The sequence below is a fragment of the Triturus cristatus genome, chromosome 9 (assembly GCF_964204655.1).
Source record: "Triturus cristatus chromosome 9, aTriCri1.1, whole genome shotgun sequence".
NCBI classification, from domain to species: domain Eukaryota; kingdom Metazoa; phylum Chordata; class Amphibia; order Caudata; family Salamandridae; genus Triturus; species Triturus cristatus.
Genome location: NC_140592.1, coordinates 542953014 through 542969829, shown reverse-complemented (window position 1 = coordinate 542969829; position 16816 = coordinate 542953014).

Below are 16816 nucleotides of genomic sequence, written 5' to 3'. Positions count from 1 at the left end.
ATGGTTAAGGTCTTAACTCTTACTCTGGCCTACTGGTTAAAGTCTGAACTCTTACTCTGGCCTAATAGCTAAGGTCTTAGACTCGTACTCTGGCCTAATGGTTAAGGTCTTAACTCTTACTCTGGCCTACTGGTTAAGGTCTTAACTCTTACTCTGGCCTACTGGTTATGGTCTTAACTCTTACTCTGGCCTAATAGCTAAGGTCTTAGACTCGTACTCTGGCCTAATTTTTAAGGTCTTAACTCTTACTCTGGCCTGCTGGTTAAGGTCTTAACTGTTACTCTGGCCTAATAGCCAAGGTCTTAGACTAGTACTATGACCTACAGGTTAAGGTCTTAACTCTTAGTCTGGCCTACTGGTTAAAGTCTTAACTCTTACTCTGGCCTAATAGCTAAGGTCTTAGACTCATACTCTGGCCTAATTGTTAAGGTCTTAACTTTTACTCTGGCCTAATAGCTACGGTCTTAACTTTTACTCTTGCCTAATAGCTAAGGTCTTAGACTCGTACTCTGGCCTAATGGTTAAGGTCTTAACTCTTACTCTGGCCTAATAGCTAAGGTCTTAGACTCGTACTATGGCCTACAGGTTAAGGTCCTAACTCTTAGTCTGGCCTAATGGTTAAGGTCTTAACTCTTACTCTGGCCTAATAGCTAAGGTCTTAGACTCGTACTCTGGCCTAATAGCTAAGGTCTTAGTCTCGTACTCTGGCCTAATAGCTAAGGTCTTAGACTCGTACTCTGGCCTAATGGATAAGGTCTTAGACTCGTACTCTGGCCTAATAGCTAAGGTCTTAGACTCGTACTCTGGCCTACTGGTTAAGGTCTTAACTCTTACTCTGGCCTAATAGCTAAGGTCTTAACTCTTACTCTGGCCTAATAGCTAAGGTCTTAGACTCGTACTATGGCCTAATGGTTAAGGTCTTAACTCTTACTCTGGCCTACTGGTTAAGGTCTGAACTCTCACTCTGGCCTAATAGCTAACGTCTTAGACTCGTACTCTGGCCTAATGGTTAAGGTCTTAACTCTTACTCTGGCCTACTGGTTAAGGTCTTAACTCTTACTCTGGCCTACTGGTTAAGGTCTTAACTCTTACTCTGGCCTAATTGCTAAGGTCTTAGACTCGTACTCTGGCCTAATTTTTAAGGTCTTAACTCTTACTCTGGCCTGCTGGTTAAGATCTTAACTCTTACTCTGGCCTAATAGCTAAGGTCTTAGACTAGTACTATGGCCTACAGGTTAAGGTCTTAACTCTTACTCTGGCCTACTGGTTAAGGTCTTAACTCTTACTCTGGCCTAATAGCTAAGGTCTTAGACTCGTACTCTGGCCTAATTTTTAAGGTCTTAACTTTACTCTGGCCTGCTGGTTAAGGTCTTAACTCTTACTCTGGCCTAATAGCTAAGGTCTTAGACTAGTACTATGGCCTACAGGTTAAGGTCTTAACTCTTACTCTGGCCTACTGGTTAAAGTCTTAACTCTTACTCTGGCCTAATAGCTAAGGTCTTAGACTCGTACTCTGGCCTAATGGTTAAGGTCTTAACTCTTACTCTGGCCTGCTAGTTAAGGTCTTAACTCTTACTCTGGCCTAATAGCTAAGGTCTTAGACTAGTACTATGACCTACAGGTTAAGGTCTTAACTCTTAGGCCAGAGTAAGAGTTAAGACTTTAACCAGTAGGCCAGACTACTAGCTAAGGTCTTAGACTCATACTCTGGCCTAATTGTTAAGGTCTTAACTCTTACTCTGGCCTAATAGCTAAGGTCTTAAATTTTACTCTTGCCTAATAGCTAAGGTCTTAGACTCGTACTCTGGCCTAATGGTTAAGGTCTTAACTCTTACTCTGGCCTAATAGCTAAGGTCTTAGACTCGTACTATGGCCTACAGGTTAAGGTCTTAACTCTTAGTCTGGCCTAATGGTTAAGGTCTTAACTCTTACTCTGGCCTAATAGCTAAGGTCTTACATTCATACTCTGGCCTAATGGTTAAGGTCTTAACTCTTACTCTGGCCTAATAGCTAAGGTTTTTAATCTTACTCTGGCCTAATAGCTAAGGTCTTAGACTCGTACTCTGGCCTAATGGTTAAGGTCTTAACTCTTACTCTGTCCTAATAGTTAAGGTCTTAACTCTTACTCTGGCCTATTAGCTGAGGTCTTAGACTCGTACTCTGGCCTAATGGTTAAGGTTTTAACTCTTACTCTGGCCTAATAGCTAAGGTCTTAGACTCGTACTCTGGCCTGATAGCTAAGGTCTTAGACTCGTACTCTGGCCTAATGGTTAAGGTCTTAACTCTTACTCTGGTCTAATAGCTAAGGTCTTAGACTCGTACTCTGGCCTAATGGTTAAGGTCTTAACTCTTACTCTGGCCTAATAGCTAAGGTCTTAGACTCATACTCTGGCCTAATGGTTAAGGTCTTAACTCTTACTCTGGCATAATAGCTAAGGTCTTAACTCTTACTCTGGCATAATAGCTAAGGTCTTAGACTCGTACTATGGCCTACAGGTTAAGGTCTAAACTCTTACTCTGGCCTACTGGTTAAGGTTTTAACTCTTACTCTGGCCTAATAGCTAAGGTCTTAGACTCGTACTCTGGCCTAATGGTTAAGGTCTTAACTCTTACTCTGGCCTAATAGCTAAGGTCTTAACTCTTACTCTGGCCTAATGGTTAAGGTCTTAACTCTTACTCTGGCCTAATAGCTAAGGTCTTAACTCTTACTCTGGTCTAATGGTTAAGGTCTTAACTCTTACTCTGGCCTAATAGGTAAGGTCTTAAATCTTACTCTGGCCTAATGGTTAAGGTCTTAAATCTTACTCTGGCCTAATAGGTAAGGTCTTAACTCTCACTCTGGCCTAATAGCTAAGGTCTTAGACTCATACTCTGACCTACTGGTTAAGGTCTTAACTCTTTCTCTGGCCTAATGGTTAAGTTCTTAACTCTTACTCTGGCCTAATAGCTAAGGTCTTAGACTCGTACTATGGCCTAATAGCTAAGGTCTTAACTCTTACTCTGGCCTACTGGTTAAGGTCTTAAATCTTACTCTGGCCTACTGGTTAAGGTCTTAACTCTTACTCTGGCCTAATGGTTAAGGTCTTAACTCTTACTCTGGCCTAATAGCTAAGGTCTTAGAATCATACTCTGGCCTAATGGTTAAGGTCTTAACTCTTACTCTGTCCTAATAGTTAAGGTCTTAACTCTTACTCTGGCCTATTAGCTGAGGTCTTAGACTCGTACTCTGGCCTAATAGTTAAGTTCTTAACTCTTACTCTGGCCTAATGGTTAAGGTCTTAACTCTTACTCTGGCCTAATAGCTAAGGTCTTAACTCTTACTCTGGTCTAATGGTTAAGGTCTTAACTCTTACTCTGGCCTAATAGGTAAGGTCTTAAATCTTACTCTGGCCTAATGGTTAAGGTCTTAACTCTTACTCTGGCCTAATAGGTAAGGTCTTAACTCTCACTCTGGCCTAATAGCTAAGGTCTTAGACTCGTACTATGGCCTAATAGCTAAGGTCTTAACTCTTACTCTGGCCTACTGGTTAAGGTCTTAACTCTTACTCTGGCCTACTGGTTAAGGTCTTAACTCTTACTCTGGCCTAATAGCTAAGGTCTTAACTCTTACTCTGGCCTAATGGTTAAGGTCTTAACTCTTACTCTGGCCTAATAGCTAAGGTCTTAGAATCATACTCTGGCCTAATGGTTAAGGTCATAACTCTTACTCTGGCCTAATAGCTAAGGTCTTAGACTAGTACTATGGCCTACAGGTTAAGGTCTTAACTCTTACTCTGGCCTACTGGTTAAAGTCTTAACTCTTACTCTGGCCTAATAGCTAAGGTCTTAGACTCATACTCTGGCCTAATTGTTAAGGTCTTAACTCTTACTCTGGCCTAATAGCTAAGGTCTTAAATTTTACTCTTGCCTAATAGCTAAGGTCTTAGACTCGTACTCTGGCCTAATGGTTAAGGTCTTAACTCTTACTCTGGCCTAATAGCTAAGGTCTTAGACTCGTACTATGGCCTACAGGTTAAGGTCTTAACTCTTAGTCTGGCCTAATGGTTAAGGTCTTAACTTTTACTCTGGCCTAATAGCTAAGGTCTTACATTCATACTCTGGCCTAATGGTTAAGGTCTTAACTCTTACTCTGGCCTAATAGCTAAGGTTTTTACTCTTACTCTGGCCTAATAGCTAAGGTCTTAGACTCGTACTCTGGCCTAATGGTTAAGGTCTTAACTCTTACTCTGTCCTAATAGTTAAGGTCTTAACTCTTACTCTGGCCTATTAGCTGAGGTCTTAGACTCGTACTCTGGCCTAATGGTTAAGGTTTTAACTCTTACTCTGGCCTAATAGCTAAGGTCTTAGACTCGTACTCTAGCCTGATAGCTAAGGTCTTAGACTCGTACTCTGGCCTAATGGTTAAGGTCTTAACTCTTACTCTGGTCTAATAGCTAAGGTCTTAGACTCGTACTCTGGCCTAATGGTTAAGGTCTTAACTCTTACTCTGGCCTAATAGCTAAGGTCTTAGACTCGTACTCTGGCCTAATGGTTAAGGTCTTAACTCTTACTCTGGCCTAATAGCTAAGGTCTTAACTCTTACTCTGGCCTAATGGTTAAGGTCTTAACTCTTACTCTGGCCTAATAGCTAAGGTCTTAGACTCGTACTCTGGCCTAATGGTTAAGGTCTTAACTCTTACTCTGGCCTGCTGGTTAAGATCTTAACTCTTACTCTGGCCTAATAGCTAAGGTCTTAGACTCGTACTCTGGCCTAATGGTTAAGGTCTTAACTCTTACTCTGGCCTGCTGGTTAAGATCTTAACTCTTACTCTGGCCTAATAGCTAAGGTCTTAGACTAGTACTATGGCCTACAGGTTAAGGTCTTAACTCTTACTCTGGCCTACTGGTTAAGGTCTTAACTCTTACTCTGGCCTAATAGCTATGGTCTTAGACTCGTACTCTGGCCTAATTTTTAAGGTCTTAACTCTTACTCTGGCCTGCTGGTTAAGGTCTTAACTCTTACTCTGGCCTAATAGCTAAGGTCTTAGACTAGTACTATGGCCTACAGGTTAAGGTCTTAACTCTTACTCTGGCCTACTGGTTAAAGTCTTAACTCTTACTCTGGCCTAATAGCTAAGGTCTTAGACTCGTACTCTGGCCTAATGGTTAAGGTCTTAACTCTTACTCTGGCCTGCTAGTTAAGGTCTTAACTCTTACTCTGGCCTAATAGCTAAGGTCTTAGACTAGTACTATGACCTACAGGTTAAGGTCTTAACTCTTAGGCCAGAGTAAGAGTTAAGACTTTAACCAGTAGGCCAGACTAATAGCTAAGGTCTTAGACTCATACTCTGGCCTAATTGTTAAGGTCTTAACTCTTACTCTGGCCTAATAGCTAAGGTCTTAAATTTTACTCTTGCCTAATAGCTAAGGTCTTAGACTCGTACTCTGGCCTAATGGTTAAGGTCTTAACTCTTACTCTGGCCTAATAGCTAAGGTCTTAGACTCGTACTATGGCCTACAGGTTAAGGTCTTAACTCTTAGTCTGGCCTAATGGTTAAGGTCTTAACTCTTACTCTGGCCTAATAGCTAAGGTCTTACATTCATACTCTGGCCTAATGGTTAAGGTCTTAACTCTTACTCTGGCCTAATAGCTAAGGTTTTTAATCTTACTCTGGCCTAATAGCTAAGGTCTTAGACTCGTACTCTGGCCTAATGGTTAAGGTCTTAACTCTTACTCTGTCCTAATAGTTAAGGTCTTAACTCTTACTCTGGCCTATTAGCTGAGGTCTTAGACTCGTACTCTGGCCTAATGGTTAAGGTTTTAACTCTTACTCTGGCCTAATAGCTAAGGTCTTAGACTCGTACTCTGGCCTGATAGCTAAGGTCTTAGACTCGTACTCTGGCCTAATGGTTAAGGTCTTAACTCTTACTCTGGTCTAATAGCTAAGGTCTTAGACTCGTACTCTGGCCTAATGGTTAAGGTCTTAACTCTTACTCTGGCCTAATAGCTAAGGTCTTAGACTCATACTCTGGCCTAATGGTTAAGGTCTTAACTCTTACTCTGGCATAATAGCTAAGGTCTTAACTCTTACTCTGGCATAATAGCTAAGGTCTTAGACTCGTACTATGGCCTACAGGTTAAGGTCTAAACTCTTACTCTGGCCTACTGGTTAAGGTTTTAACTCTTACTCTGGCCTAATAGCTAAGGTCTTAGACTCATACTCTGGCCTAATGGTTAAGGTCTTAACTCTTACTCTGGCCTAATAGCTAAGGTCTTAACTCTTACTCTGGCCTAATGGTTAAGGTCTTAACTCTTACTCTGGCCTAATAGCTAAGGTCTTAACTCTTACTCTGGTCTAATGGTTAAGGTCTTAACTCTTACTCTGGCCTAATAGGTAAGGTCTTAAATCTTACTCTGGCCTAATGGTTAAGGTCTTAACTCTTACTCTGGCCTAATAGGTAAGGTCTTAACTCTCACTCTGGCCTAATAGCTAAGGTCTTAGACTCATACTCTGACCTACTGGTTAAGGTCTTAACTCTTTCTCTGGCCTAATGGTTAAGTTCTTAACTCTTACTCTGGCCTAATAGCTAAGGTCTTAGACTCGTACTATGGCCTAATAGCTAAGGTCTTAACTCTTACTCTGGCCTACTGGTTAAGGTCTTAAATCTTACTCTGGCCTACTGGTTAAGGTCTTAACTCTTACTCTGGCCTAATGGTTAAGGTCTTAACTCTTACTCTGGCCTAATAGCTAAGGTCTTAGAATCATACTCTGGCCTAATGGTTAAGGTCTTAACTCTTACTCTGTCCTAATAGTTAAGGTCTTAACTCTTACTCTGGCCTATTAGCTGAGGTCTTAGACTCGTACTCTGGCCTAATAGTTAAGTTCTTAACTCTTACTCTGGCCTAATGGTTAAGGTCTTAACTCTTACTCTGGCCTAATAGCTAAGGTCTTAACTCTTACTCTGGTCTAATGGTTAAGGTCTTAACTCTTACTCTGGCCTAATAGGTAAGGTCTTAAATCTTACTCTGGCCTAATGGTTAAGGTCTTAACTCTTACTCTGGCCTAATAGGTAAGGTCTTAACTCTCACTCTGGCCTAATAGCTAAGGTCTTAGACTCGTACTATGGCCTAATAGCTAAGGTCTTAACTCTTACTCTGGCCTACTGGTTAAGGTCTTAACTCTTACTCTGGCCTACTGGTTAAGGTCTTAACTCTTACTCTGGCCTAATAGCTAAGGTCTTAACTCTTACTCTGGCCTAATGGTTAAGGTCTTAACTCTTACTCTGGCCTAATAGCTAAGGTCTTAGAATCATACTCTGGCCTAATGGTTAAGGTCATAACTCTTACTCTGGCCTAATAGCTAAGGTCTTAGACTAGTACTATGGCCTACAGGTTAAGGTCTTAACTCTTACTCTGGCCTACTGGTTAAAGTCTTAACTCTTACTCTGGCCTAATAGCTAAGGTCTTAGACTCATACTCTGGCCTAATTGTTAAGGTCTTAACTCTTACTCTGGCCTAATAGCTAAGGTCTTAAATTTTACTCTTGCCTAATAGCTAAGGTCTTAGACTCGTACTCTGGCCTAATGGTTAAGGTCTTAACTCTTACTCTGGCCTAATAGCTAAGGTCTTAGACTCGTACTATGGCCTACAGGTTAAGGTCTTAACTCTTAGTCTGGCCTAATGGTTAAGGTCTTAACTTTTGCTCTGGCCTAATAGCTAAGGTCTTACATTCATACTCTGGCCTAATGGTTAAGGTCTTAACTCTTACTCTGGCCTAATAGCTAAGGTTTTTACTCTTACTCTGGCCTAATAGCTAAGGTCTTAGACTCGTACTCTGGCCTAATGGTTAAGGTCTTAACTCTTACTCTGTCCTAATAGTTAAGGTCTTAACTCTTACTCTGGCCTATTAGCTGAGGTCTTAGACTCGTACTCTGGCCTAATGGTTAAGGTTTTAACTCTTACTCTGGCCTAATAGCTAAGGTCTTAGACTCGTACTCTAGCCTGATAGCTAAGGTCTTAGACTCGTACTCTGGCCTAATGGTTAAGGTCTTAACTCTTACTCTGGTCTAATAGCTAAGGTCTTAGACTCGTACTCTGGCCTAATGGTTAAGGTCTTAACTCTTACTCTGGCCTAATAGCTAAGGTCTTAGACTCATACTCTGGCCTAATGGTTAAGGTCTTAACTCTTACTCTGGCATAATAGCTAAGGTCTTAACTCTTACTCTGGCATAATAGCTAAGGTCTTAGACTCGTACTATGGCCTACAGGTTAAGGTCTAAACTCTTACTCTGGCCTACTGGTTAAGGTTTTAACTCTTACTCTGGCCTAATAGCTAAGGTCTTAGACTCGTACTCTGGTCTAATGGTTAAGGTCTTAACTCTTACTCTGGCCTAATAGCTAAGGTCTTAACTCTTACTCTGGCCTAATGGTTAAGGTCTTAACTCTTACTCTGGCCTAATAGCTAAGGTCTTAACTCTTACTCTGGTCTAATGGTTAAGGTCTTAACTCTTACTCTGGCCTAATAGGGAAGGTCTTAAATCTTACTCTGGCCTAATGGTTAAGGTCTTAACTCTTACTCTGGCCTAATAGGTAAGGTCTTAACTCTCACTCTGGCATAATAGCTAAGGTCTTAGACTCATACTCTGACCTACTGGTTAAGGTCTTAACTCTTTCTCTGGCCTAATGGTTAAGTTCTTAACTCTTACTCTGGCCTAATAGCTAAGGTCTTAGACTCGTACTATGGCCTAATAGCTAAGGTCTTAACTCTTACTCTGGCCTACTGGTTAAGGTCTTAACTCTTACTCTGGCCTACTGGTTAAGGTCTTAACTCTTACTCTGGCCTAATAGCTAAGGTCTTAACTCTTACTCTGGCCTAATGGTTACGGTCTTAACTCTTACTCTGGCCTAATAGCTAAGGTCTTAGAATCATACTCTGGCCTAATGGTTAAGGTCATAACTCTTACTCTGGCCTAATAGCTAAGGTCTTAGACTCGTACTATGGGCTACAGGTTAAGGTCTTAACTCTTACTCTGGCCTAATAGCTAAGGTCTTAGACTCGTACTATGGCCTACAGGTTAAGGTCTTAACTCTTACTCTGGCCTAATAGCTAAGGTCTTAGACTTGTACTCTGGCCTACAGGTAAAGGTCTTAACTCTTACTCTGGCCTAATAGCTAAGGTCTTAGACTCGTACTCTGGCCTAATGGTAAAGGTCTTAACTCTTACTCTGGCCTAATAGCTAAGGTCTTAGACTCGTACTCTGGCCTAATAGCTAAGGTCTTAGACTCGTACTCTGGCCTACTGGTTAAGGTCTTAACTCTTACTCTGGCCTAATAGCTAAGGTCTTAACTCTTACTCTGGCCTAATAGCTAAGGTCTTAGAATCATACTCTGGCCTAATGGTTAAGGTCATAACTCTTACTCTGGCCTAATAGCTAAGGTCTTAGACTCGTACTATGGGCTACAGGTTAAGGTCTTAACTCTTACTCTGGCCTAATAGCTAAGGTCTTAGACTCGTACTATGGCCTACAGGTTAAGGTCTTAACTCTTACTCTGGCCTAATAGCTAAGGTCTTAGACTTGTACTCTGGCCTACAGGTAAAGGTCTTAACTCTTACTCTGGCCTAATAGCTAAGGTCTTAGACTCGTACTCTGGCCTAATGGTAAAGGTCTTAACTCTTACTCTGGCCTAATAGCTAAGGTCTTAGACTCGTACTCTGGCCTAATAGCTAAGGTCTTAGACTCGTACTCTGGCCTACTGGTTAAGGTCTTAACTCTTACTCTGGCCTAATAGCTAAGGTCTTAACTCTTACTCTGACCTAATAGCTAAGGTCTTAGACTCGTACTATGGCCTAATGGCTAAGATCTTAACTCTTACTCTGGCCTACTGGTTAAGGTCTGAACTCTTACTCTGGCCTAATAGCTAAGGTCTTAGACTCGTACTCTGGCCTAATGGTTAAGGTCTTAACTCTTACTCTGGCCTACTGGTTAAGGTCTTAACTCTTACTCTGGCCTACTGGTTATGGTCTTAACTCTTACTCTGGCCTAATAGCTAAGGTCTTAGACTCGTACTCTGGCCTAATTTTTAAGGTCTTAACTCTTACTGTGTCCTGCTGGTTAAGGTCTTAACTGTTACTCTGGCCTAATAGCTAAGGTCTTAGACTAGTACTATGACCTATGGTATGTTATGTTAAATTGATTTATTATGCGCACAGCTACTCCAGCCAAGGAGCGTCCCGGCGCAAAGACAAGGAGGAACACAACACAACAGAAATGGGGACGCCTAAGATAGACAACTAAAACAGAAAGGTCTTGATGGCTCTCCGGAAAGAAAGCAGATCATCTAACTGACGGATTTCAACTGGGAGGGTGTTCCAAATTAGTGCAGCTTTCATGCTGAAGGAACGACCCCCCATCCGACAGAGTCTAAATCTAGGGACCACAGCAAGGGCCTGGCCCTGAGATCGGAGGCTACGAGTGGGGACATAGAAGGAAATAAGATTGGACAGGATTTCAGGGCCTATACCTCTTAAAATCTTAAAAGTCAAGCAAAGGACCTTGAAAAGAATACGCTTCCTTACAGGGAGCCAATGCAGAGAGCGAAGGACATTCGCCACCGGGCAAAATCTGGGGAGGCCAACAATGGCTCTAGCCGCAGCGTTTTGAACCCGCTGTAGGCGAGTTAACTCAGCCTGATTAGCCCCAGCCAGAAGAGAGCTAGCGTAGTCCAGGCGAGAGATGATAGTAGCCTGGACTACAAGCTGTCTGGTAGGGGCATCAAAGTATTTAAGGACTGGTCTAAGACCTCTTAATAGACCAAAACCACAGGCTGCCGTTTTTTTTGTATGTCCTATGAAGGTAAGGCCAGCGTCCAACCAGACCCCAAGATTTTTCACCTCCGACACTGGGGTCGGAGTGGGGCCCAGCTCAGAAGGCCACCACTGATCGCCCCAGAGCTCCACTCCCTTCCCAACAACCATCACCTCTGTTTTAGTGGCATTAAGCTTTTTTTTGACAGTTTTTGTCAGCCAGCAAGCCACCGCCTTCAGTCCGGACTGAAACCTGGGGGCGTCTTGATGGACATCACCGCTAAGGGTAACCGCCAGCTGAGTGTCATCGGCATATGAGACCAAAGTAAGGCCCCACTGCCTCGCGACGTCAGCCAGCGGTCTCACGTAAAGATTGAACAACGTGGGACTTAGCGAAGACCCTTGCGGAACCCCCATGGCCAGAGGCTGGAAACTGGACGAAAAGGGAGGAATGGCCACACAGAAGGAACGATTGTCCAGGAAGGAGCGGAACCACTGCAGCGCCAGACCACTGACACCGATCTCCTCAAGCCTATGCAGGAGGATGCCATGAGATACAGTGTCGAAGGCGGCGCTGAGATCTAACAATATCAGCGCCGCCGTCTGACCCGCATCCAACCTAGCACGCAGATATTCCACCATTGCGAGGAGGGCGGTCTCCGTGCTGTGACCAGCGCTGAAACCGTTCTGTGTGGGGTCAAGGGCGTTGGTCCGGGCTAGATGTTCCGACAGGGCCAGGTTGACATGGGCCTCTGCCAACTTTGCCGGCCAAGGTAGCAGCGAGATGGGGCGAAAGCTTTCAGGCTTAGACGGGTCTAAGGAGGGTTTTTTGATGATCGGAGACACTACCGCCTGCTTCCATTTAGTTGGAACTACCCCCGACTCTAGAGAGAGGTTGACAAGGGAGCGCACCACAGGGCGCCCCACAAAAGTCTGGTCTCGAAAGAGAGCAGGCTTTACCGGATCAGATGGAGATCCTGATTTAACTTGCAAAGCAAGTTTGTCAAACCCGTCCGAGGTGAGAGGGGGAAATGAGGGCAGGTCGATCTGACGTAGTGCCTCATTGGAACTTCCCAGCGGAACCCCAATGCTAGGGAAAGCCCGATAGATGGCTTGGACCTTTCCCAAAAAATAGGAAGCCAGGGATTCACAATGGGAAACAGAGCTCTCGGCTAAAGAGATAGTCCGTTTGGCCATAAGATCTTTAACCGCCTTGAAGATGGCCTTCGACGGGTTGGTGCTGTTCCGGAATTCTTCGGCATAGAAGGCCGCACGAGCACGACATATGGCCCGGTGATAGAGCTTAACCGAAGCAGCATATGCGGCTTTTAAATCAGCCCCATATGTCTTCCGCCAGGCCCTCTCCGCCCGTCTACAGGCTACCTTCAGGCGCGTAAGGCCCCGTCATACCAGGGACTAGACTCGCGAGGGTTGATCTTAGTTGATACAATGGGTATCAAAGCATCCAGAGCCCTAGTCAGCCAGGAGCAGAAGAGATCGTACCCTTCATCCACATTGTTCAATGGGCCCAAGGGCTCCACCAACAAAAGATGGTGAAAGTCTTCCAGCCTGAGTTTGTTCCAAGATCTCCTGAGTACCCGTCTAGCTGAAGAAATGGGAAGAGTCACTGATACGGGACACTGGATGGACACCAGGAAATGGTCAGACCATTCTACTGGGGTAACTGCAGTGACTTTGGCCTCAGTCAAGTTGGTGAAGAAAGGGTCCAAAGTATGTCCCCCGATGTGCGTAGGCTGTGAAACCAGCTGGAACAATTGAAAAGCCTCTAGATCCAAAGCGATGGCACGAGCTGTCAAACTGGACAGTGTGTCGAAATGCAGATTTAAATCGCCCAGTATAGAAAAGTTGGCGCAGTCAGTGGTCAAAGTGCCGACAGTATCCGAAAAAGCATTTCTAAACAACACATCACTGCCTGGCGGACGATATACCACCATCCCAGACAGTGTAAACTCAGGATTGACAGAGACTTTGAAAGAGGCGCTTTCACAGCCAGCGATCTTAAGGCTATTCCACACACAGGGAAAACAAGACCTGACTATCAGCGCTATTCCCCCCCCCTCGAGATGCTCTATTCAAGGTGTACATCGAATAGCCGGAGGGGCATGCCAGATTGAGAATGGCAGTGTCAGCTTCCTGAAGCCATGTTTCAGTTATAGCCAGGATGTCCGGGACTTCATCCTCAATGAGATCGTACAGATTTTGCTGGTGTTTCAAAATTGACCTCACATTCAGGTTCATTATCCGCAAAGAGGAAGAAGAGACCCTGCTATGATGGGAAACAGAGGGAGATTTCCGCGGGAGAGGCATTGGGGGGGCAAGTATCAGGCCATTGCATGGACAACGGTACGGACCACAGAGAGGATGGACAGGCGGGCGTGCACAGCAACGACTCACCTGAGTTAAGAGTTAAGAGAGTTAAGAGTTAAGAGAGTTAAGAGTTAAGACCTTAACCTACAGGTTAAGGTCTTAACTCTTAGTCTGGCCTACTGGTTAAAGTCTTAACTCTTACTCTGGCCTAATAGCTAAGGTCTTAGACTCATACTCTGGCCTAATTGTTAAGGTCTTAACTTTTACTCTGGCCTAATAGCTACGGTCTTAACTTTTACTCTTGCCTAATAGCTAAGGTCTTAGACTCATACTATGGCCTACAGGTTAAGGTCTTAACTCTTAGTCTGGCCTAATGGTTAAGGTCTTAACTCTTACTCTGGCCTAATAGCTAAGGTCTTAGAATCGTACTCTGGCCTAATAGCTAAGGTCTTAGTCTCGTACTCTGGCCTAATAGCTAAGGTCTTAGACTCGTACTCTGGCCTTCTGGTTAAGGTCGTAACTCTTACTCTGAACTAATAGCTAAGGTCTTAGACTCGTACTCTGGCCTAATGGATAAGGTCTTAACTCTTACTCTGGCCTAATAGCTAAGGTCTTAGACTCGTACTCTGGCCTAGTGGTTAAGGTCTTAACTCTTACTCTGGCCTAATAGCTAAGGTCTTAACTATTACCCTGGCCTAATAGCTAAGGTATTAGACTCGTACTCTGGCCTAATGGTTAAGGTCTTAACTCTTACTCTGGCCTAATAGCTAAGGTCTTAACTCTTACTCTGGCCTAATAGCTAAGGTCTTAGACTCGTACTATGGCCTAATGGTTAAGGTCTTAACTCTTACTCTGTCCTCATAGTTAAGGTCTTAACTCTTACTCTGGCCTATTAGCCAAGGTCTTAGACCCGTACTCTGGCCTAATGGTTAAGATTTTAACTCTTACTCTGGCCTGATAGCTAAGGTCTTAGACTCGTACTCTGGCCTAATGGTTAAGGTCTTAACTCTTACTCTGGTCTAATAGCTAAGGTCTTAGACTCGTACTCTGGCCTAACGGTTAAGGTCTTAACTCTTACTCTGGCCTAATAGCTTAGGTCTTAGACTCATACTCTGGCCTAATGGTTAAGGTCTTAACTCTTATTCTGGCCTACTGGTTAAGGTCTTAACCCTTACTCTGGCATAATAGCTAAGGTCTTAACTCTTACTCTGGCATAATAGCTAAGGTCTTAGACTCGTACTATGGCCTACAGGTTAAGGTCTAAACTCTTACTCTGGCCTACTGGTTAAGGTTTTAACTCTTACTCTGGCCTGATAGCTGCTGTCTTAGACTCATACTCTGGCCTAATTGTTAAGGTCTTAACTCTTACTCTGGCCTAATAACTAAGGTCTTACATTTTACTCTTGCCTAATAGCTAAGGTCTTAGACTCGTACTCTGGCCTAATGGTTAAGGTCTTAACTCTTACTCTGGCCTAATAGCTAAGGTCTTAGACTCATACTCCGGCCTAATGGTTAAGGTCTTAACTCTTACTCTGGCCTACTGGTTAAGGTCTTAACCCTTACTCTGGCATAATAGCTAAGGTCTTAACTCTTACTCTGGCCTAATAGCTAAGGTCTTAGACTCATACTCTGACCTACTGGTTAAGGTCTTAACTCTTTCTCTGGCCTAATGGTTAAGTTCTTAACTCTTACTCTGGCCTAATAGCTAAGGTCTTAGACTCGTACTATGGCCTAATAGCTAAGGTCTTAACTCTTACTCTGGCCTACTGGTTAAGGTCTTAACTCTTACTCTGGCCTACTGGTTAAGGTCTTAACTCTTACCCTGGCCTAATAGCTAAGGTCTTAACTCTTACTCTGGCCTAATGGTTAAGGTCTTAACTCTTACTCTGGCCTAATAGCTAAGGTCTTAGAATCATACTCTGGCCTAATGGTTAAGTTCTTAACTCTTACTCTGGCCTAATAGCTAAGGTCTTAGACTCGTACTATGGCCTAATAGCTAAGGTCTTAACTCTTACTCTGGCCTACTGGTTAAGGTCTTAACTCTTACTCTGGCCTACTGGTTAAGGTCTTAACTCTTACTCTGGCCTAATAGCTAAGGTATTAACTCTTACTCTGGCATAATTTTTAAGGTCTTAGAATCGTACTATGGCCTACAGGTTAAGGTCTAAACTCTTACTCTGGCCTACTGGTTAAGGTTTTAACTCTTCCTTTGGCCTAATAGCTAAGGTCTTAGACTCGTACTCTGGCCTAATGGTTAAGGTCTTAACTCTTACTCTGGCCTAATAGCTAAGGTCTTAACTCTTACTCTGGCCTAATGGTTAAGGTCTTAACTCTTACTCTGGTCTAATAGCTAAGGTCTTAACTCTTACTCTGGCCTAATGGTTAAGGTCTTAACCCTTACTCTGGCCTAATAGGTAAGGTCTTAAATCTTACTCTGGCCTAATGGTTAAGGTCTTAACTCTTACTCTGGCCTAATAGGTAAGGTCTTAACTCTTACTCTGGCCTAATAGCTAAGGTCTTAGACTCATACTCTGACCTACTGGTTAAGGTCTTAACTCTTTCTCTGGCCTAATGGTTAAGTTCTTAACTCGTACTCTGGCCTAATAGCTAAGGTCTTAGACTCGTACTATGGCCTAATAGCTAAAGTCTTAACTCTTACTCTGGCCTACTGGTTAAGGTCTTAACTCTTACTCTGGCCTACTGGTTAAGGTCTTAACTCTTACTCTGGCCTAATAGCTAAGGTCTTAACTCTTACTCTGGCCTAATGGTTAAGGTCTTAACTCTTACTCTGGCCTAATAGCTAAGGTCTTAGAATCATACTCTGGCCTAATGGTTAAGGTCATAACTCTTACTCTGGCCTAATAGCTAAGGTCTTAGACTTGTACTATGGCCTAATGGTTAAGGTCTTAACTCTTACTCTGGCCTACTGGTTAAGGTCTTAACTCTTACTCTGGCCTAATAGCTAAGGTCTTAGGGTCCTACTCTGGCCTACAGGTTAAGGTCTTAGACTCGTACTCTGGCCTAATAGCTAAGGTCTTAGACTCGTACTCTGGCCTACTGGTTAAGGTCTTAACTCTTACTCTGGCCTAATAGCTAAGGTCTTAACTCTTACTCTGGCCTAATAGCTAAGGTCTTAGACTCGTACTATGGCCTAATGGTTACGGTCTTAACTCTTACTCTGGCCTACTGGTTAAGGTCTGAACTCTTACTCTGGCCTAATAGCTAAGGTCTTAGACTCGTACTCTGGCCTAATGGTTAAGGTCCTAACTCTTACTCTGGCCTACTGGTTAAGGTCTTAACTCTTACTCTGGCCTACTGGTTATGGTCTTAACTCTTACTCTGGCCTAATAGCTAAGGTCTTAGACTCGTACTCTGGCCTAATTTTTAAGGTCTTAACTCTTACTCTGGCCTGCTGGTTAAGGTCTTAACTGTTACTCTGGCCTAATAGCTAAGGTCTTAGACTAGTACTATGACCTACAGGTTAAGGTCTTAACTCTTAGTCTGGCCTACTGGTTAAAGTCTTAACTCTTACTCTGGCCTAATAGCTAAGGTCTTAGACTCATACTCTGGCCTAATTGTTAAGGTCTTAACTCTTACTCTGGCCTAATAGCTAAGGTCTTAACTTTTACTCTTGCCTAATAGCTAAGGTCTTAGACTCGTACTCTGGCCTAATGGTTAAGGTCTTAACTCTTACTCTGGCCTAA